Below are 21,645 nucleotides of genomic sequence, written 5' to 3' on the forward strand. Positions count from 1 at the left end.
GGTGACTTTGGGCAAATCACTTAACCCCATTGCCTTGCCAAAAACAAAAAATGTAATCTGGAGATATTTGATGAAATAAATATAATAAGAAATAGATAAAAACAACTTCTTAAATTTCAGGTTGAAGTGCTGATCTTGTCAAGCTAGTTCCTTCACCCACTGGCCTTTTTGCTATTGCTTCAATACCACATTATCTCTCAACTCTGTACCTGTAACACTGGTAGTCCACCATGACTAGGATGCTCTCCTTCCTCACTTTTTCCCCATGGTATCTTTAAATTTCTTCAATATTCAGTCTGTCATCCTTTCTTCAAGAGGTCTCTCCAGAGTTCTTTTTCTTATTTTTCTCTCACAGTTAGTGCCTTCCCTCTAAGATTATCTTCCAGTCAAAAAAAATATTATTTTCCATTGAGAAAACAAGTTAGTTTTATTTTTCTTGTTTATACTATTCTGTTGCTTACATCTCCTCTATTAGAGTGTGGGCTCTTTGAGGACAGCAAGCATGTCTTTATATTTATCTCCTCAGTATTGATCTCAGTGACAGGCCCATAATGTATGTTGACTGACCAATGAAATGATATTTTATCCCTATCTTTGTTGTTATCAATTCTTTCCTCACTACTGTTTCCTTCTACATACTAAATCCAGATTAATCTTCTTAAAATATTCTTTTCATGAAATGTCCAGTTCAAAATCTTTTAATGGCTCCATTGGCTCCCAGTTAATGTATAAACTACTTAGCTAGGCATTCAAGTGCTTCTAGAATCTTCCATTGCTGTTCAACACCAATGATGTCACACTCAAATAGAAGGGGAAGGGGCATTAAAACCATACATAAGGATCCCTCTGGACTGCATATTGACTTAGTTTTAAAATGTAATATTATCTGTTTTTATTTTATTTTTATCTATTTTGTTAAGCATTTTGTAATTGTGTTTTAATCTGATTCCTCAGTATTCAGTTGTGAGATACATAGGGTGAGTGTTTGATACTTTCTCTTCTACACTAGCAACACAATTTAATCACTGAGCCCTATCCTTAAATATTTCTTCTTTCTAAAATGCTCTTCTCTCTCCTCTAAACTTGTTAGAATTGAATCCATCTTTGAAAGCCGAATTCAACTTCTACCTCTTTAATCCTATCCACTGTGACAAACCTCTCATTTTTTTATTTCTCATACTTGTTTTTATTTTTAATATTTTATTTTTCTCCAATTATATGCAAAAAATACTCATTTTTTTTAAATTTGACATTCCAGAGTCTATTCCTTGTTTCCTTTCCTCATTCCTACCTAAGAAGGTAAACAATACAATATAGTTTATACATGTCCATCATGTTAAAACATTTCCATATTAGTCATTTTGTGGAAGAAATTCAAAATAAAAAAGAAGGAAGGAAAATGGAGGGAGTAAGGAAAGAGGAAGGGAGAGAAAATAGTATGCTTTTATTCATACATTATCAGTTCTTTCTATGGACGAAGATAGCATTTTTCATTTGGGATTGTCTTGGACCTTTGTATTGTTGAGAATAGCTAAGTCATTCACAATTCTTCATCAGTTATTTTTGCTGTTATTATGCATAATGTTCTCCTAGTCCTTACTTTGTATCAGTTCATGTTAAGTCTTTCTAGGTTTTTCTGAAACCATTTCACTCATATTTTACAGCAAAATAATATTCATTACAATTATATACACCACGATTTATTCAGTCTTTCCTAATTAATGATATTTCCTCAATTTCCAATTCTTAGTCATCTCAAAAAGAGTTCCTATAAATTTTTTGTATAAATGTATTCTTTTTTCCTTTTTAAAAATCTCTCTGGAATACAGACCTAGTAGTGGTACTCCTGGGTTAAAGGGCATGCACAGATCTATGCAGTTTTGGGCATAGTTCCAAATTACTCTCCAGAATGGTTGTATCATTTCATAATTCCATGAACTTTCCCTCATCCCCTTTAAATTGATCATTCTTCTTTCCTATCATATTAGTCAGTCTGATAAGTATGAGTTGGTACCTCAGAATTGTTTTAATTTACATTTCTCTAATCAACAGTGATTTAGAGCATTTTTTCATATAATTGTAGATAGCTTTGATTTCTTTGTCTGAAACTGCCTATTCATATCCTTTGACCATTTATCAATTATAAGATAACTTGTATTATAAATTTGACTCAATTCTTTATATATCTGAGAAATGAGACCTTTATCAGAGATTCTTGAACTCAAGTTTTCTGCTTTCCTTTGGTTGCATTGGTTTTGTTTGTACAAAATATTTTTTATTTAATATATTCAAAATTATCCATTTTACATTTTATAAAAGTTCTCTATATATTTTTCAGACCTAATTTCATCACAAAGCTGTCATTATTTTGTGTTTTTCTGATTTGTGTATAGTATCACATTTTATGTCTAAAACATATGCTCTTTTTGATCTTATCTTAGTATCTAGGAGGAAAAGCTGGTCTACATCTACTTTCTATCATGCTATCACCAAGTTTTCTCAGCAATTTATATCAAATAATGAATTTTTGTCCCCAAAGCTTGGATCGTTGATTTGATTGTGAGGTTTTAATGTCCAATAATTAATATATGATATGTGATCAATTTTTGTTCAGGTGCCATATACCACTGAGGAAAAAAAAGATATATTCCTTTCCATCCCCATTCAATTTTTTTCAGAGTGCTCTCATCTAACTTTGCTAAAATTCTATTCACCTCCTTAACTTCTTTTTTATTTGTTTTGTGGATAGATTTAATTCTGAGAGAGATTGAGGTCTCCTATTAATATAGTTTTGCTGTAAATTTCTTCCTATAACTCACTTAACATTTTAAAATTTTATTTATTTATTTATTTAATCTTATTTTGTACAAATAATAATATATTAGTAAAATATTCTTATTTAAGACTAACCATAATACCCCCCAAAATATAGACCCGCATGTGCGATAAAGTAAAGGTGAGAGAGAAAAAAATAAAAAAATGATATATAATAATAATAATAATAATAATAGTAGTAGTAGTAGGTATGGTCAGGTGGTGCAGTGGACAGATAGTAGACAGTAATAGATGGAATCTATTACTAGAAGCTGTTCCTTTAGGGATATCTTCTTTAAAAAGGAATAGGCTAGATAGATAGAGGTAGAGGAGTCAAATCAATATTGTGTTTGAAGAAAATATATTCATATAAGGAAATCTAGGAACCAATAATATTGTAATGCTAAAATACTCCAGATCAGTAGTATTAAACTCATATAGAAAGGTCATATATATTGATCCTTGTATATACATATTGACTTAGAAAACCATATATTAACATTATTATATTTTGATTTGTTTTGTTAAATATTTCTCAATTACTTTTTAATCTAGTTTGGCCTCACACCAGGAGAGTTCCAAGCAGCATGGACCGTGTGTTTGATATCTCTGCTTTAGACCACTTTGACAGAAAAAGGAAGTAGACATTTGTAGGAGAATGTGGTAGGTCAAAAGTCTTACTTAGAACCATGCTTTTTTTTTTATAAAACAAGTTTTAATTGATATATTTTGATTTTTAACATCACCATAATTTCTGCCAGTAACTCTCCCAGAGAAGATGTCTACCTTTCTCCCTTCCCAGAGAGTCATTCTACATAACAAATTTCTTAGAAATAAAAATGAAGATAATGGAGAAAAATCAACAAATGATCAGTTCATCAAAAAAAAAATGTACAATGTACTGTACCTTTGTAAAAAGATGGAATAAGGGTTATCTTTAACAATCCCTTCTTTGCAATCATGTTTCTTCTTTGTAATTTTGCAAAATTCATTTTTTCTGTTTCTTTGAATTTACATTGTTGTAGTTAAGTCCTCATAGTCTTTCTTCTTATTTGTGGTAGAGAGAATGATAGTAGAAGTGATGCCAAAATCAAGACAGTTAAGAATTTTAGATGGAGAAGGTGACAGAGAGCTGAAATTCTAGAACTTATAACCAAGAAAGGGTTAAGCTATGTGATATAAGATATGATGAAATAGAAATTATGGGAGCATTAGGAGGAAGTAATCAAGAAAAATTGGAACAAATTGCATAGTGTTTAGGGGAGGGAAAGGTGGGGCTGGATGGTCTAAAGTTTCTATGAGGAATTCAGCTCAGGTGGTATGGGATGCTCTCAAGATTGAATCCTAAGGCATAAGTAGAAACAATTTTGATGGAATAAATGAGGTAATATCTAAATAGACCACTTTGGATGCACAGAGAGCTCACTGACTAATCTAGGTGTGTTTTTTTTTTTAACAATATGTACAGAATAATGAACACAAAGGCTAGCCATGAAGTTTCCCTAGAAAAGCATGACTTCATCCAGAATTAAAGTGGCAAGAATGATAAATCTCCAAATGAGTTGAGACTGAAGAATTTAAGGAACAACAGAAAGAAATTTTGTTGTTTGTTGGTTATATTGTGGAAAACTCTTAAGAAGGGTAAAAAAGGGAATGGGCTACTGCTCTGAGACGTGGGATTATGATAGCTATGATTAATACTTTTAAGATTTAAAAATGTTTTACATAAATTATCTCATTTGATCTCTGCTGATGGAGAGAAGGCAGAAATATTATTTCTCTTTTGTTTCCTTTGCCAAAGCAGAATTATTGCCACAATGATAAACTCAAAGCAAAAATGACTAATATGTGGTTGAAACACAAGATAATTAAGAATATAATATGATAATATGTGGTTACTCTTGATGAGTTGAAGTCATAAATTGCCTTCCAATGTATGGAAATATGTCATTACTTAATATTGTTAGTAATCTCTGAAAGTTCCTGGAGAATGGTTGAAGTCACTCAGAACTGAAGAAGGCCTCAATTTTCAAAAAAGGGAGAGATTGATGCCTGTTAACTAGATACAAAACAATGAATGTATGATTCCTGGTAAACTCCCAGAATGTTATGAAGGATAACTTATAAGGTTCAAGGAATAGTTAGTAAACCATTAGAAAAGGAAAATATGATTAATAAATAATTATATCTCCAATCTTCATCAAGAACAAGTTATATCCATGTAATTAGAAAAAAAAGAACAGATTATATCAAACTATTTTCATATACTGAGTATACTCACACACACAAACACACACACACACACACACACACACACAGTGTTTTATTTAGGAAGTTTAATTTAGTAGCTGATTGGAAGAAAGACTGGAGTAGGGAGATAATTTTATCTGGGAGACCAACCAGCAAGCTATTGCAATAGTCCAGTAAGGGGATAAAGGTTTGCATCAGGCTGGAAATACTGTCAAAGGAGAGAAGGGGAGATATACCAGAGATGTTACAAAGGTAAAACCAATAGAATTTTAGACAATAGATAAATTGGTTGAATAACACCAAAAAATTGGACAATAATGGCAATTAATGAGTTGAAATGAAATTGGAGGGAGGATTTTTATTTGTCTTTCATGGAGGACCATGACATCAGGAGAGTGATGTTATGACTTACAAGTGAATTGGAGTGGGGGAGGTCCCCAGTAGCATCCCCCCAGGGAACTATCCTTGGGACTATGATATAAAATATTTATTATAATTGTAGAAGAAACACTGGAGGGATATTTAATACCCTGAATGACAGTCAAGGTCCAAAAAGATTTTGATAGGCTACAGCATTGGTCTGAATCTAACAAAGATGAAATGATAGGTATAAATATGTAGTCTTCCACTTTGTTTAAAAAAATCAAGAAAATAGTACATTTGGAAAACTACTGTTGTTCTAGAAAAATGAAAGCTCAATATGAATAGAGCAATTTGATAGTCAAAGAAAGCTAATTGGATCTTAGGCCTCACCATTAAATTGTACCCTCCTTAATATGAGGGAGTATGGATTTTTTATTTTTACCTTTTCTTGTAGCTCAAACACTTAGTATGGTGCCTGACATATAGTAACCACTTAATAAATGCTTTTGACAAAATGTTCAAAACAAGTGAGTAATGGTTCTTGTTTCTGCCTAGGGTTAGAACACAAGTAAGAGTATTATGCATCATTCTGGGTGATAGAATATTGAAGTAGTTGGATGGTGAAGCAAATAGTGCATGGGCCCTGAGTCTTGAAGACCTGAATTCAAATCCAGCTTCAAACACTTACTAGTTCAACTTAGAGATAATAAAAGCATCTACTTCTGAGAGTTGTTGTGAAGTCCAAATGAGATATTTGTAAAGCACTTAACACAGTGCTTAGAAAAATTAAGTGTTACATAAATGTTCTCTATATTTGAGAATTTAGAGAACATTCAGAGAAGTGCTATCAGGGTGTTTGAAGGATCATAAGATCATATATTTAGAACTGGAAAGTATCTCAAGAGTTTATTCAACCTCTATTCATACTTTGCAGATGAGGAAACTGAGGGCCAGAGAAAGTTTATAAACTTTTCTCAAGGTATATGGATAGCAAGCAACCACAACTCACCTTTATATAAGTTCTTTATGGTTTATAATGCACTATTTTCACTTTATTTTTTCATGTTTTATTTCCTTTTGTTCTGTTTCTTCTTTCATAACTTGACTAATATGGATATGTTTTACATGAATGCACGTATATAACTTATATCAAATTTCTTACCATCCCGGAGGAGAAGGGAGTGAGAAAATTTGAAACTGAAAATTTTATTAAAAAAATGAATGCCAACAGTTGTCTTTACCTGTAATTGGAAAAAAAAATACTATCTATTGGGAATGGAAACCTTAAATCTTTCTTTTTAATAGACTAATGAATTAGGTTGATATTTCTTTCAGTGAGGTAGATTAGTTGTTGTAAATTAGGTAATATAAATATTATGATCTCCATTTTAAAGGTGAACCTCCTTACCTGCAATAGGTAAATTCCCAGAATGTTATAAGGGATGACTACAAAATCTCCAAAAATACTATCAGTTCTAAGGTTCTTATGAAAATTTATGGCTAGGTCATTTTTTTTTTTTTTTGCAAGGCAGTGGTGTTAAGTGGCTTGCCCAAAGGCCACATGGCTAGGTAATTATTAAGTGTCTAAGGCTGGATTTGAACTCAGGTACTCCTGACTCCAAGGCCAGTGCTTTATCCACTGTGTCACCTAGCTGCCCCACTAGGTCATCTTCTAATGTCAGTATGGTATAATCAACAATCAATCCAATGAACTCAAAATCCAGGACTTCCAATCCAATCCTAACTATGACATTTCCTATGACATTTGTGTAAATGTGGTTAATTCACTATTTTTTTGTTTTTTAGTTTTTGTAAAGTAATGGGGTTAAGTGACTTGCTCAAGGTTACATGGTGAGGAAATTATTCAGTATCTGAGACTGAATTTGAACTCAGGGCCTCCTGACTTCAGGGCTGGTGCTCTATCTACTATATCACCTAACTACCCCTAAATTCATTATGTTTGTTTTCTCATTTGTAAAATAGGCCTAATAGCACATATACTATGATCCTATAATCAGAAAAAAATTACATATATAATTAAAAGTAATTAGCCAGCAGATGTCATTTCATAACATCACAGGTCTACAGCTGAAAGCATCCTTGGAGATTCCCTAAGTAAAAGATCCTTAGTGACCCTCTAGTTCAACTCCTTTATTTTATAGAGAAAACTGAGGCCCAGAGAGGTTGTAATGCTGTTGAGGTAGCAAGTTAAAATGATGGGATTCAGAGCTGCCATGGGTGAGCTGGGTGATGTAGTAGATAGGGTATTAATCCTGGAGTCAGTAGGACTGAGTTCAAATCTGATATCAGACACTTGACACTTGCTGTGTGACTGGTCAAGTCACTTAACCTTGTTTGCCTTGCATCCAGAGCCATCTCCAGCCATCTATATTTATATCTGACCACTGGACCTCAGATGGCTCAGAAGGAGAAAGTGTGACCGGTCACTTTGCATAGCAGTCCCTCACTCAAGTCCAACTCACTTGCATGTCATGGTCCTCTTTGAGAATGAAGAACAAACACCATCAGGTCCTTTGCCTACAAAAGCAATACTCTTGATGCATACTAAAGTTCTACTCTGATGCCATATTGTGACATGGTGGTGTCTCTGGATTCTTTGAGGCCCCTGCAAGTGGAGTCTAAATTCTGACAGATTGTACCAAGCTGGAATGTCTCCAAATTTGGGCCCAGAGAAGGATGGTAGTCTGTTATCTAAAGACAAGTTTAGTCAAATTTGGAAAGGCTTATCACAAAGTTGTGATTTTCAGAAACTTCAGTCTTTTAAGAAGGGCTACCAAATTGTAAAGGGATTTACCAATTTATTTTGTTAGAAGGAATACTCACCAAATCATGGTTCTTTGAAAGAAAAATTTGAAGCCCCTTTTCACAGGGTGGTGATGAAGAATTTGCTTTGTTTACAGTAAAGTATATAGTAAATGTGAGCTTTTCTTCTTTGCATCACAGCATAGAAAGGGATCCAGGAGTGTTGTGCTTCACACATGCATTGATAGTTTAATTCCTAGCACAGGGCCAAAGATTTGTGCTTTTAAGGTATGTTGTTGTCGGTATTTTTCTGTTAACTCATGGTCACATATATCTATAGAGACCACAAAGAGGCTGTCTGTTTACCTTTTTTTTTCTCCCCTCTCACTAGAAAAAAATAAGAGATATCCAGTGGATTTGGAATCATCTAAGACCTGTGTTACTGAATCCCTGCATGACCCAGGCCTAAACTGGATGTCTAGCGACTCGTTCAGATGTTTCCCACAACTTTATTCCAAGCCCCTCAGGGGGGTGATGAGTGCACTTCGTGTATGTGTGTGTGTGGGCTCTATGTATATGTGCACACACACACACAGACACACACACGCACACAGATTACAGACTTGTGATGGTGGTCCGCCGGACCCCGGCGGGCCCCACCTGGCCGCCATCGGGGACCCCGGCGGGCCCCACCTGGCCGCCATCGGGGAAAGGGAGGCGAGGGAAGGAGAGCAAAGGCGGCGGGGGGCTCGGGCAGCAGACGTGCCACATGTTGGGCACGGGCCTGCGGGCGCCGGCCGGGGTCCCGGCTCCTGCCCAGCCCCCCACCCCCCGCAGCGCCGGGAGCGCCGGCCCGCGCCGGGAGCCCAGCTTCCTGCCCCGCCCCCCGCGCCGGCGCGGTCGCTGCCAAAACCCGGATTGCCGGATTCCCGCGCAGGCCCGGAAGCCGCGCGGCGGCTCGGAGCGGAGGGGAGGGGACGAGCGGGAGAACCCCCGCGGAGCCGGCGGCGCGGCGCATGCGCCGGAGGCGGCCGCGGCTTTCGTCACAACTAGGAAGCCGGAGCCCGGGAGCCGGAGCCCGGGAGCCGGAGCCCGAGCCCGAGCCCGAGCCCGAGCGGCGGCGGCGGCGGCGGAGGCGGCGGCGGGGGGCGGTGGAGCCTGTGTGAGCAGGAGCCGGGGGCGGGCGGGCGGGGGGAGGGGAGAGTCGGCGGCGGCCACCCCGGCTGGTTTATCCCGGGGCAGAAGTTTGGGGGAGCCGGAGGGGGCGAGGAGGCGGGCGGGCGGGAGGAGGGATGCAGCACGGCGGAGGCGGCCGCCGCCGGGACCCGCCGCCTCCGCCGCCGCCGCCGCCGCCGCCGCCCGCCGCCCGGGCCGCCCCCGCCGCCGCCGCCGCCTCAGCATGAGAGCAGCCGCCGCCGGGACGCCGCCAGCCCGGTAGGTGCCCCGGCCAGGCCCGGTAGGTGCCCCGGCCAGGCCCGGTAGGTGCCCCGGCCAGGCCCGGCGCCGCGCCGGGGCCGCCTCCCCGCCCCTCCCCCGCCCGCCGGGCCGCCTGTTGGGCCGGGCCCCCCGTTGGGCCGGGGCTGGGGGGGGGAGGCCTGGGTGGCCGCCCGGCTCCCCGCCCCCACCCCGAGGCTGAACTTCCCCCCGCCAACCCCCGGGCGGGGGCGGGGCGGGACTTACCTTGAGGTTCTGGTGCTTCTCTGGGAAGGGAGCGGGATTCGAGAAAATGGTTTCTCCCAACTTCACCGCCCCCCCTCGTTGCACCCCGACAAGTGAGCACCTTGTCCGCGGGGCCTCGGGGGTGCAGCCGCGCTCCGTGCGGGAGACGCCGAGCCGCCCCTGACTCACTTTTCCTTTCTCCTCCGCCCAGCCCGCAGCCCCTTGGGCCTAGCCTTCCCCATCTTTTAGCCCACTCTCAGCACCCACCTCTTTCCGGTAACCGAATCTCCCCTTTGATTCACCAGACACCCAAGGAGTAAGAAGTTGCTCCTTGGAAAGTTGCTTCCCCTCCCTCCCCAAGGCAAAGCCAGAAACCTTAAGAGTCCTGAGATTGGGGCCTAGTGTGATGATTTGGCCGATAAGACTCCAGGACAGAGAGAGAGCAAGGTGGGGACCCTGTCCCCATTCTCTTCATTCTTCATCCCTCTTGATAAAGTTGTGACTCATATTTAATATCACTAATTTCATTGATATGGAATATACAAGACGTTAGCTCCCTGAATAAATATTAGGAAAAACCAGAGCTATAGAGCTTTGCAGAAGTCCTTAACTCAATTTGGATATCATGTTATTCTCAGTAAGGAAAGAAATAAGAGATTTAGTTCTTGAGATTTCACAACGCCATGCACAGAGTAAACTACCCTTTTACTAAGTGGAAGTGTGTAAACCTTTCTACAAATGAAAGTTGTATGTAGCTTTCCTTTTTCTTTTTTGTTAATAGAATAATTTTTTTTCTTTCTTTTTTGCACTAGAGAACTTCAGTACATTGAAAATGTGGCTTAGTTAGGTACGCTGGCTTTTAAAACTTCAATGCCAACTTTTAAAAAAAGTGAATTCTTTCTGACAGTGCCTTTAGATTGATGAAGTTTTTAACTTTAGTCTTATTTTCTGCTTTTAAACCCCAAAACATCCTCTAAATATCCACAGTTATACCCATGTATGGTTTACTCTTTTCCTCCCATCTGGAAAGCCAGTCTTCCTTTGTTATACTTATTTAAATTCTAATTGGTCTTTAATTCCCCCCCCCCCCTTTTCCTTAACTGAGTTCTTCATTGATTTTTTTTTTTCTGATGGACCATAGTAGTTATTTACTCTACCATACTCACCCCCCCCCCCCCCCGAAGTTCTTATTTGTGGACTTAAGATTTAAGAATATGAAAAGATTCCTGAGTGAATCAGTACTTGGGGGGGGGGGGGGGGACGGTCGGACTACCATTTGTTACACAATTCAGAATATCCTGAAAAGTGATTGTCCCAGGGAGTTGGCTTCTTTTAAGTAGACAATGGGAGTTGCTGATGACTTTGAATGAGTCCTGTACTTCTCCTTACATAGTCTGGAGGCTAATGTTGGAAAGAGGGCATTAAAGTTGGAATGAGCATATATTTCTCCATTGAAATGTTCCTTAATAGTTGGATGCTGTTGAAAGGCCTAATTTTTAAATTTTATTTGGTATTTTAAGTATGTTATAGAATAAATATGCTTGGCAACTCAAACACTAGGAACTGCACCAAGACATGGACAAATTGTGGAATGGCCATAATTCTTATACACATACATAAATGATGATGGTGTTTGGCCTTCTTTCTCAAAGAAGATGATGACATCGGGGAGGTGATGGTATGACCAGCAAGTGAAGTAGATTTGAGTGAGGGGGTGTCAGTAGTCAAGTCCCCAGCCTGGAGCTATTTTGCTTAAGTGACCAAATAGGAATCAGGATCACAGGAGATGGCCCTAGGTGGCAAAACATGGTTAAGTGAATCTTCCAAGATCACAATATTGTCAAATATTTGAGGTCACATTAGAACTTGGGGCCTTCTCACTCCAAGGGTGATAAACACCACTCACTCACATTCTCTCAGACTGTCTCCCTCCCTTCTCTTTCTTTTTCTTCATCTTTACCTCTCCTTTCTCTTCTAATCTTGTAGCCTGTTGTCTCAAGATACAGCCTAATTTCGGACAGATACCATTCTCATAGTTATTAAAACTCCTTTTCCATCCAAAGTCCAATCTAAAATATTTTTAAATGACTTCCAAAGGATTATTTTTGTTGAACAAAACAAAACAAAAATAGTTGTTAAAACTATTTCAGTAATTCTACAATGTTTGAAGTATCCTAATGACCAATTCTCCTTCTTTTAATTTCACTCAGTGAGCAAAAATCTTTCAATAATTTTTACCCATATTTCTACTCAGAAATTGTCTTTATATGAAAATTAATAAATTAATGATCAGGGTAATTTTAGTTTTGATAAAGGATGTGGAGGTGTCAATCAGGTTTTATTTTGGGTACTCAGCTTAGGCAATAAGGATGTCAGATTGTTTTGCTATGACGATTGGAGCAAGTATGTAAGCTATATAAAATTCTCAGTTCTATTAATTTAAAAATATTAGTACATATTTTTTTCCTTCAGGATTTGTTTCTGGATTTCAGTTTAATCTGTGAGATCCAGTCACTTAAATGAGTATCCTTTCTTTTGGATCACATTGCATCAAGAAATCTTATTATTGATTATTGTACTTTGAGGCACAAAAGTTTGCACTGTGAATTTGATAGAAATCCTCAGCAGTTACCTGGATTCCTGTTTTTATATTTATATCTAGATACCACTTAATTACATAGTATACTTTCTTGTCTAAAAATTTGTCTAAAGTTGGTTAGCCTTCTTGCCACTGTACCATTTGGTTATGGTCATATTTGTGGGTTCTCATCTCAAGAGGAAACCTAAGGTAGGACTTGGCACATATTGGAACATTTGACATTTAATATATTGATATTGATATTTAATATGCTTGTTGATTGGCAAAAGCCAGTTATCTTTGCTTTGTTCCTTAACCATGCCCTCTAAAATACTGTAGTTTTATCTAGAATAGCAGGTATGAAAACAAGCATGGGTCACTTTAAAAGTAATTTTTGAGTGCCCTCTATATACATAGTGCCATACTATCCAAAATAGGAAAGAAATATGAGACAGTTCTTCTCCACATAGACAGGCAAGATATATGAACAAGAAGAAATGTGTGTGTGTGTGTGTGTGTGTGTGTGTGTGTATTTGCACCTGTTATGAGTATGGGCTTAAGATTACATATTTTACAGTGTTATTTAACTTCATTGAATACTCTCTCCATTGAACCATATCACCATCTACTCGCTGTTAACTATAAATTTTTTGTTCATCTTCTCTGAAATCTTAATTTACCCCACATTCTGAAGGCCTTTCTCCAGCAAAGTCTTCATTTTCCTGCTATGTGATTGGTTCACTTTTCCAATCTTATTATCTGTTTAAAGATACCATCTTTATGTCACATCTCTTTGGTTTGCACAAAAGTCCTACTTCAGTACCTCACCATCTTGTGAAGGTCATCCTAGTTTGGTCACTAGGCATTAATTCTTTGACCAGGATAACATAAAGCAACACAATATTGGTATGATAAAGTACTAGAATAGGATATGATAATAAAGTGATAAATTGTGCTATACAAACAGGTGTAAACTAATCAGAAAATTCTGAGCAATTGATTTGGGCTATAATTGCAAGGTTCAGAGAGAAAGGTGGACTTGTATGGGTTAGAATCAGTCTTTAGAATTGGAACAGGGAAAGACCTTAGAGATTATTTCATCTACTCTCTTCATTTCCTAGTTAAGGGAAACCATAAGGTCACATAAGTAGTTAAGAGATTAAGCCAGAATTTGATTGACCCACATCTTTTGACTCTTTAAACAATCACTTATATCAAATCGCACTGTGGAACAGGTAAGAATTCTGTTCCTCTGACTCAAAACCTAAGTTTTTCTATTGTAACTGATTTGGGTGGATTGGGGGGAGGGTTGGGAGGGGGAGAAGAGTGAATAAAAGGTAGGGTATGGAAAATTCTGATCTAGGGACCTCTAGAGAACTGATTTTTTTTGGCAGTTCCCCCAAGTTACCAATCGTAGAAATTCATTGTGGCCAGCATTTTCTCATAGATTGGATACAACTTGTAACAACAAATTCTGAGAGTCAAAGAATGATTTAATTTTTTAAGAACCTAACCCAGCAGTAGATAATTCTTATTTACACTCTTTAAAAATAAAAGTACGGTTTTAGTTTATATTTGAGAATGTTTCAGTTCATCTATGTTTCTGTTTTTGCCTCTTCAGCATTGGGAGTTAGGTTCAATGTCATTCTTTAGGCAAATAGTTATTGTTTGCCAAATAACGTTTCTTTTTCAACACATTTTTATTGTACTCAGTAGGAGATTATAAATACATTGTACTTAATAGAAGACAAGTGTACTCTTTTGTTGCTTTATATACATCATTATTTAAAGTCTAAGCTTGAAAAACCTTAGAGGGATGATGAGTATTTTGGGAATACTTGATTGTTTGATATTTAAATGTTTAGATTGTTTCAGAGAACTGGAGATTCAAATTGGAGATTATTAGAATGTTCTTGTGTTACAGATAAATAAATTTATATTTAATAAATTTATATATAAATATATAGGTTTATGTATATTTATCTATGGAGTGTAAAATGACCTACTTTTTCCCATTACTACTTTGAACCCATGGCATTTGTTATCAGATTTTAGACTTGCCTTACAAATAGATGTTAATTAATTTGTTTTTTTTAAAGAATTGGTTATCAATCTCACAGTAACTTTATCACAATTGAAAGATTCTTAAATAAATACAGAAAAGCTTGAAAAGCTTTTTTACAAAAGAAATTGCAAAATATAAGCAATCTTCCAAAGACTTTCTACCTGTGATGTTATTGGATCAATTAAGAAAAAAAGGATGGGGGAACTAATTAACTGTTGGAGATTTACAGCGGAACATGAATGCATTTTCATTCTAGAGAGTATCTGTACGAAATGGGACTTATAAACTTTGTCAGAAATTATTAGTTCATGTGCCAACTTTAGGTATGTAATAAGGTTGAATGAAAAATTTCTTGGTTACAAAGTATAAGCAATTTAAACTTACTCAAGCACTTATTTCTCTATTCTAATAGTAGCTTATAAAATATAATGCTTTGTATTAATGGAACTTTGCCATTAATTTTGTTACATTGGAGAATTTACTGTACCATTGTAGCTTAGAATAGTAGTTAATCTATGCAAAAATATTTTATTGGTAAGTTATGTTTCAATGAAACATGGACATACAAATTGAATGAAAGTTGACTCCTAAAAATATTTAAACAAAACACAAAAGAGTGTTGTGACTTAGAAGATTTTGTCCTATACCTTTTTTAAAGCTTTAGTTCATGTTTTCCATTGTATTTAACTTGAAGTTCATTACTGTTTGTTTTCATTTACATTTGGTCATCGATATGTATATTATTTTGGATCTTCATTCTTCATTTTTGGCCGTGTATGTGTTAACACACATGTAATGTGTATGTATGTGTGTATATGTATACATATATCTATATATCTCATTCCTTTTGTATATCAGTTTGTTTTTGACTTTGCTAGTAGTGGTCTTAGATTGTTATTTTTTTTTCTCCTTTTAGTAATGCCCTTGAAGAGTATTTAGTGTGGAATTATTGTGTCAAAGGATAGGAACAATGATATAACTTAGTACATAGTTTAATATTGCTTTCCAAAAGAATCAGACTTAATTTATTACTTCACTGTCAGTGTATTAGCTTGCAGAGGCAGTAAATTCTCATATTAGTGAAACCTTCCAACAGATAATAAAAGTAGATAACTATTCAAAAAATTAGAACAGGGTCAAATGGCTTTTTGGTATTGGCACACTTAATGAAAATGGGATACTTCGCTCAATGTGTTTTTGAAACTCTTCTTGGGTATAGTTTAGTTATTTTGATATTAACACTACATATTCAGTTTCATTTTCAGAAAAATGATGCCAAGTAAAACCTTAGCTGAAATTTATTTTCACTTAAATCCCTCAATGTTATGCCTAAGAAAAAAATCCACTAATAGCTTACTTTAAATATAAGTGTTATATTTTGGTTCTAGTCAATATTTCATAGGGAAATGTTTAAAATTAAAATGTGTGCATACACAAGCCTTTAATAATTTTTCTTATTATACATAATATCCTTATCCTGAGACCATCCAGTGTACAACAACAGAATACAATTATCTTGTCTCAAATACTGGCTTTTCCTTCATTTTTACCATCATATCAATTCTTTTGCACTCAAACCTATTACTTTCCATTTCAGTAAGTGTTATTTAACCATGTTCCATGTTTATTCGCTGATGATAATCCTGAAAAATGTGATTGACCTAAAATAACTGAAATTTGAATAATCTAGTAAATTAAAGTGGTTGTCAAAAATAGGAAAATTTCCAGAAAAAGTATAGATATAAGAATTAGAGGGAGGGGGGATTCTTTAAATATACAATAAAGTTATTAATTTATTAACCTAAATCATATGTAACATAGGTTCATAAAATTTTGTTGTTAAAGAAACTTAATGTTCAGTTTCTTAGGATGTGGGGGAGACAGCCACTCCAGCTTCAGAACCTTCAGATGTGCTCAGCTACTCTAGTCTGAATCTTTTAGGTAATCAAAGCAGTGGGTTTATTGTTCTTGGCAGCTTGATTAGGATTACCATCATCCATATTATCAATAATAAAATAATTCATATTTGAATACTGATATGAATTTTTTGAATACTCTTATTTGTCATTTCATTTAATCCTTCATTTTAACTCTCTGAGGCTGTCAGGACAGGTTTTGATATTTTTTGTTCTAGGAAAAAACTTAGGCTCAAAAGAAGTTCACTATAAAGTATGGAATTGGGATGTAACTGGGGTTCCTTTACTTAAGACCAATGCTTTTTCTATTAGCTCTGAGTCAGTTAGAAGAAACCCTGAAACTAAAAAGACTGTGACTAATAATCTTGTGAAATGATGGTGTCTTTTGAATGTGGAAAACCATCTTAATCTTGCATTTAAGAATAAGAATTGTACCATTAGCATATATGGATTATCATAGTCATGTTGTACTGTAACTAGCTTTACATTAAATTGTTTTTATTACTATTGAATAGGTTTTTTTTTTTTTTAAAAACACTTAGGGGCTTGAAGACTGGGGAACAATATAATAATACTTTTTCTTAGACATTTAATTCAGAATTAAAATATTACCTTTTAAACGAAAGACTGAGGTTCATGACCTCTCCCCAATTTGTCGGTAGAAATGAATTTTGAAGAATTTATACAAAGAGAAATGGTTTTACAACTGTTATTTTTTTTTATTTCTGCCAAATGAGTTGCTTTGAAATTAATTTATTTATTAAGTGCTTGTTTGTACCAAGCTCTACAAGGTTCTGGAATCCAAAAATGATTTAATTGTCCTCTGTTCTTGAGAAGCTTTGGGGAAAATGGTTGCATATATGTTATTTACATTTATTTTTATTAAAGATATTATTTGAGTTATACATTTTCCCCCAATCTTGCTCATATATGTTAGTATTTATAGAAAAGGGATCTTTGAAGCTGGGAGAGATCAGGAAAGAAAGTGCTTGAATTTGAAGGAAACAAGGGATTCTTAGAGATAGAGTTGAAAGTTGACTGTATTCTGGGTATGTGGAATAGGGAATACAAAGACAAAGAGACAGATATAGAGGAGAGATAATTATAAAAGGAACAGCAAGGAGGCTGTAGAAAGTTGACCACAGTGTCAACTTTCTGTGTCAACTGTGACCATTAATGAGAGTAATATGTAGCAAGGTTGAAAAGGTATGGGGGGTCAGGTTGTGAAAGATTTTAAAAGCTGTAGATTATATTTGATACTAAAGGCCACTGGGTGCCATTGGTGTTTGTGTAGGAGAGTGACATGGTTCAACTTGTGCTTTAACAAAATTATTATATGGAAGATGGATTTTAGTGGACAGAGACTTTTGGAAGGGAGCCTGAGAAAGAAACCTGCAGGGGTCCAGAAAGGGAGATGATAGCATGATGTTTGTCCTTCATTCTTGAAGATCATGACATTAAGGAGGTGATGCCATGCCAAGCATATGAATTGGATTTGAGTGAGGAGTATGCTGTGCTAAGTCGCCAGTCTCACTTTCTCCTCCAGAGCCATATGGCTCCAGTAGCCAGAAATGAATCGGGACAACTGGAGTTGGCCCTGAATACAAGGCAATCAGGATTAAGTGACTTGCCCAAGGTTATACAGCTAGTAAGTTTTAAGGGTCTGAGGCTGGATTTGAACTCTCTACCTCCTGACAGCCACCTAGCTGCCCCAGGTGATAGGATGATTGTTACATGACTAGAGAGAGTGGATGGAAGTAAGAAATCCCAAGCTGATAGAAGCAAAAGAAGATTTTCCAAGTGATTTGACATGAAGATTGAGTAGTCTGGGATGAAGGTAATATTGGGAACATTGGGTGAATGCAAAGGATGGGTTGCCCTCTACAGAAATAGTAAAGAGGGATGGGAAAGATAATGAACCCAATTTTAGATATCATGAGTTTGAGATGCCTTTAAGACTTCCAGTTTGAAATTTTTGATAGGCGATTGGAGATGTATGACTTAAGTTCATCTGGGATTTTTTTTTAGAAGTAAAGGTAGTAAGGGATATTGGCTAATTGATAGATCAAATGAATCATGTTATATTGGAAAAGAAGAATGAACCATATGAACCAAAGAATCTGGTTTGATGATGGAGTATTACAAACTATTTGTGGGCAACTAATTTGGCTACTAGGTGATGAAATGGAGAGTGCCATAGCTGGAGTCCAGGAAGACTCATTTTCCTGAGTCCTGTTTGATGGTGGGCAAGTCTCTTAATGCTGTTTACCTCAGTTTTCTCATTTGTAAAATGAGCTAAAGAAGGAAAGGACAAAACTACTGAAGTAGCTTTGCCAAGAAAGCCCTAAAAGGGATCATGAAGAGTCAGACATAACCAAAAAGCAATGGGACAACAAATCTGCCTTGTTCGAAGTCTTTGAATCCCTCCCTCCTTCCCCCCATCTGGCAGAGTAACTTGTAAAGTTTCGATAAATGTTTTTTAATGAATGGGAAGCCAATGTCAGTTTTATAAGAAGGGACATTGATAATTGTTAGAAGAGGTAGTCAGAGTCAGTGGTATATCTAAGCATGGGAATGTAACAATTGCTTACTCTTTTGAGTCATGGGAGAAGCTCATCTTATTTGTCCATTTGGATTTTGGGGAGAATAATGGGGGCAATATAAGTTAACCCATTTGCCAAGCATTCATTATATATGATGCTCCAGTTGTACTTATTATAATTTCTTTCCTTCTGTTGCAGAATGAAGAAAAAATGGATTAGGGAGGCAGCAGCATGGTGTTGTGGAAAGATTGCTTGACATAGAGTCAAAGGTCCTGGGATTTAATTCCAGCTCTGCCAATTTCTGTGTGAAATAGGGCAAGTCAGGTTATGTCTCTAAGGCTCTGTTTTCTCATCTGTAAAATGAGGTTGGACTAGGTTAAATTTCTAAGGCCCCCTTCCACCCTAAATTTGTGATTCTTTGTTTATTAGGACCAGCAAAAAAGACAATTATTTAGTGGAGATAATGAAGGAATTTGTAAAAGGCTCTGATATTTACTATCTTAGTGACCTTTAGCCAACATTTAACATCTTTTAGGCTTCAGTTCAATATGTAGAATGAAAGGTTTAAATTACCCTATCTTTCAGGCCACTTTCAACTTTAAATCCTAATTAAATCCTAATAAATGAGAACCCCTACCCCCTTTTCTGACCAAAGAAATACACAAATGAATGGTTCGGTTAACACAGTGGAATGGAGATATAAACCTCATGGATAAAAATTTGAGTATGTTTAAAGACCCTGGTATAGAGAAACCAAACAGGGAGAGGGTTGATAAGATTCAACAGTTGTAATGCTAGAAACCTAATTCAGTAGTTTGGCCACCTAGGGAAGAAATAAAGAATTAGAACATTTTTTTGGAGGGGGGAAGGGAGTTGGTGATTTTTTTAGATAGACCTTGAATGTTATCTGTCTTTTTCAGAACTGAAGGGTGATATCAGAGAATGTTCTTCAGTTCGGAGACTCAGAGACTGGCAGCAAGAATGCAGACAGTTAACTAGGAGATAATTGAGGAGATGTAGAGGATGGAAGGGAGGAGAAAACAGAAGAAAATGCAAAAAAAATTTAGGTGAAAGGACATCTTTAAACAGATAGCAAATGTACAGTGATTTGCGAAAATATTTGTAATACCAGATATTTTAGGAAGACAGTTTTAACATGTGCAACTTATAATGTCATGGATATGATCTGAAAATTAGAGTGATATCCCTTAAAACTGGATTCTTCTGAAATAAAAAAGAACATTTTAATCTTTTTGAATAGGAAGATTAACATTTTTTTCAGTACCTTTATGCTAGAATAATACTGTTTGGACAAACAATTGCAAAATTATATGTTACATTAAGAAAGTGGCATGAGAAGTAATCTAGTTCATCCTTTTCATGTTACAGATTGGCAAACTGAAGCCTAGAGAGATTGAAATGAGGCAGCCCTTTCAGCTGGTGTAGAAAGTACTACTGGAAAAGTAGTATTTTATATTACTGTCTTACTGTTACATCATATTAAGTAGGAGCACAGCTTTTAGATGATGTAAACTGGTAACAAGTTTTGCAAGTAGATTTATTTTTTAAAGCCTGTCTTCATGTTTCTCCATGGCCCTAAGTTCATCTGGGATATTCTTGCTGTGACTTGATAGACTACATAAATTGTGCTTTATACTCTCATTGATGCATGAGATTTTAAGAGTAACACTTTTTGATACAACAGTGCTTTCCATCTATTCATTTTTACATTTTAAATGTAAATTTGAAAAAAAATTACTGAGTGTACATATAATCTGAAGGGTGCTTCATTATGATATATAAAGTAAAATACATTGCTTTGAATGAAGTAAACATTTTTATAAAAGGCAAACTTTATAGAAATCGAAATTACTCAACTCTATCTCTAATTATAAAGCCTACCAAAAAACTAAATGTTTCTTTTTTTTTTCTCTCCAGTCCTTTTAAAGGATATTAGAAATATGTTGCCTTTCTTATTTCTCTGATCCTATATTAACAATGACTGGATATAGAATTATGGGGAAAGAGTCTAGATAGTTCATTCCTTTTGGTTTTATCCCCCCATAATTTCAGGTAAGACTCACAACTAGACTAATACTATATGACAACAGCAACAAAAACAACAACAACAAAACAGTAAGTAGCATTTTTGTAACTTTTAAAGATTTGCAAAGTCCTCCCCACAACCCTGAGTGGTTGTTGCTCAGTTGTTTGTTTATGACTCTTAATAGCCCCATTTGGGATTTTCATGGCAAATATTCTGGAGTGGTTTCATATTACCTTCTCCAGATCCATTTTATGATGAGGAAACAAAGACAAACAGGAGTAGGTGACTTGTCCAGGATCACACAGATGGTAAGAGGTTGGAGTCTAACCTCACTCCAGGCTCTATGTTCTCTATCCACTGTGTCACTGCCCACCCTGGGAAATAGGTGCTATTATTATCCCATTATACAGATGAGGAATGGAGGCAGTCATAGGTTAAGTAGGTCACAGCTAGTATTTGTCTTAGGTCCAGATTTGAATTCAGATTTTCTTGACTCCAGGTGGCTTAGTAACTAAAGTGACTTAAAGAGTTGTTGTTTTTTCCTTCAGCATTAAAAAAAAAAAACTTTAGAAAAAATATATTCTGTGGCTTTCTTTTGGAACTTAATTTTATTTTATAAGGTCCATGATTCCATGTCTAACTTTAAT

The 21,645-nt window shown here is 36.5% G+C and overlaps 1 protein-coding gene across 4 annotated transcripts in view; it reads left to right on the plus strand.

The window, feature by feature from the left end:
* The first annotated feature begins 817 nt into the window (after positions 1–817).
* SPOPL (speckle type BTB/POZ protein like) overlaps positions 818–21,645 on the plus strand; it is a 96,762-nt gene continuing 75,934 nt past the window's right edge. The window contains exons 1-2 of one of the 4 annotated variants that reach the window (XM_074215076.1): positions 818–876; positions 3,370–3,477. The gene's annotated coding sequence lies outside the window, so the exon portion shown is untranslated. Of the gene's footprint in view, positions 877–908; positions 978–3,369; positions 3,478–9,539; positions 9,625–21,645 lie in introns of those variants that run through there. The other 3 variants (XM_074215077.1, XM_074215072.1, XM_074215073.1) reach the window with 3 other exon arrangements.

The sequence above is a fragment of the Macrotis lagotis genome, chromosome 1, assembly GCF_037893015.1.
Source record: "Macrotis lagotis isolate mMagLag1 chromosome 1, bilby.v1.9.chrom.fasta, whole genome shotgun sequence".
Lineage (NCBI taxonomy): Eukaryota > Metazoa > Chordata > Mammalia > Peramelemorphia > Peramelidae > Macrotis > Macrotis lagotis.